The following is a 2,188-nucleotide window of genomic DNA, read 5'->3' on the forward strand; positions in this document are numbered from 1 at the left end:
AAGTTCATTAGGCTAGTTCAACTAACCCTAATCTCTATCCTTTTATTCACAAGCAACACAAAACCATCTTGTCTAGGTTGTTAAATCTACTTCTAACCGGTTATGCATCCTAACCTAGTTCTAGGGTTCAGGTACAAGACAAGCAAGCAAGCAAAGCAAGAGTGGAGTCACATTACCCTAACCAGTTTCATGCTCAAGATTAGTTAATAAAGCCATGTTATCTAGATTGATTAAGTTCTCACTTCACCTACAAGGTACAACCCTAATCATGCTCTTATGCCATTAGAGAGTAACAAGGAAACACTTCAAGTAATCAAGAGTAAGTAAGGAAAAGAATGAAAGAGCAAAACAACAACTTCAAAGCAAGGAACCAAATTCGAATAGAGGGGTCAACGACCTTGACACTTCTCTTTCCATTCCCTTGTTAACCAAAAGGTTTCCAATAGAGCCATTGATCTCAATGAACTCACCACAGCACAAGCCGAATCTCAACTCCCAAGAAGCAAGTTGAAGTCATCAACATGCCTAAATATGTTGACACCTTCTCAAACACATGAAACATGGCAGCCCTTAATCCATTCCAAAACACATAAAGACAAGCAATTATGTAATGGTTCAACACACACATTTCATGGCAGCAACTACACAAGAAATGAGGCATGGCATAACAACCAAAGGATCAAGGCAGCCTCTGCAATAAGCTTACAACAGTACACAACTCATGCATCAAGATCACAATCAAGTTTACAAAGTAAACAACACACAACCACACACAAGGTCAAACAAGGTCAAGTAGGGTCTCTCCATACCTTTCCAAATAGCTGCCCCAACTCCAAAGTTCCAAGAAACCAACAAGTTATGCAAAGAGACACATGCAACCACACTCTAGGTTACACACAAGTCCAAAACTAAGGTTTTATTGAGTGTTAGTACTTGTTTGGCAAACAAGAGTGATATCGGGTATCAATCAAAGATGAAAAGACTTTATTGAGCTCTAGATAGACTCCAGGGGATGTTTATTAGGTTACAAATCACTTTCAAATCAATGAGAGGGTTTTGAAAGGAAGAAAGTATACTGCAAGGTTGACTGCCAAGGAATAGACTCACAGGGGCAGGGTATACTCTCAGATTTTTTAAAAAATAAGTACCCCTCCAAATGCTTTGAAAATTGGTGGAATGATTTTAGACATACAGTGGTTCATCAAAAAAAAATTTCAAATTTTGTGGAGTTGTAGATCAATACAATTTCATTAATCAATCAAGCCTAGGATTTGGGTGCAATGCTCATCCTCCAAATCCAAGGGTTGAGTGATTAATGTCCCACAACCTCAAACCCTATCTTTTAACGTAATAAAACCAATCTCCAAAGGTCTAACATCATTCCATCAATCTTAGTTTGGGTTAAAATCACAAGGAACACGAGAAGGGTAAGAAGATATAAACATGCAAAGAGGATAGCTGCTGACAGATTTGAGAAATTCAGGGTCAATTAGAAAATGCATAACTAATGCATTTGATGTTCGATTGAGGTGATCTTGGTCTTTAAATAACCATTAGGATGTTTAGTCTATACTCACCAAAATTTAGCTCAACCCACTTACCAATCAATACAGAATTTGCAAAGTGTGTCACGAGGTCAGTGACTATCAAAACCATAAAAATAGGAACTTTATGTAAGAACTTGAGACCATGGACTCTCTTGCCAACATCAAATAAGCATGCACAGTCAAACACATCAATGCAAGTGTTTCACAGGGTTCACAACCAGTTAGAGGGTACGTCCTTACCCTAAAATACAGCTCGGCTTGGAGAAAAGCTCAAGGACTACCCTGCATGCAAGTAATTCTACCCAAGCTCTGAAAGACTGTCACAAACAAGCCTGAGGATTAGGAATATCTAAAGGTCTTGCAACACACACAAAGGCTGAAAGCTTCAAGACCTTACCTTTAGTTAAGGAATGAACCAACCCGAGAGCAAAGGCAGCGACTTTGTTTCCCAAAACTCAATTTTTGACCTTGTATGTCACAAACTAGTGGTCACAAGGGTTAATTATGTTGAATGGAATAAAAGGTCTAGGAAAAAGGGTCTTGGTTTCAGGTCTTACCAGTATCTCACCTTCTCCCTTCTCAGATTCAACATGCAATGAGGTTTCCAACAAGACAGAGGGTTAGAAACAAATAACTCAATG

The sequence above is a fragment of the Dryas octopetala genome, chromosome 3, assembly GCF_963921425.1.
Source record: "Dryas octopetala chromosome 3, drDryOcto1.1, whole genome shotgun sequence".
Taxonomy (NCBI): domain Eukaryota; kingdom Viridiplantae; phylum Streptophyta; class Magnoliopsida; order Rosales; family Rosaceae; genus Dryas; species Dryas octopetala.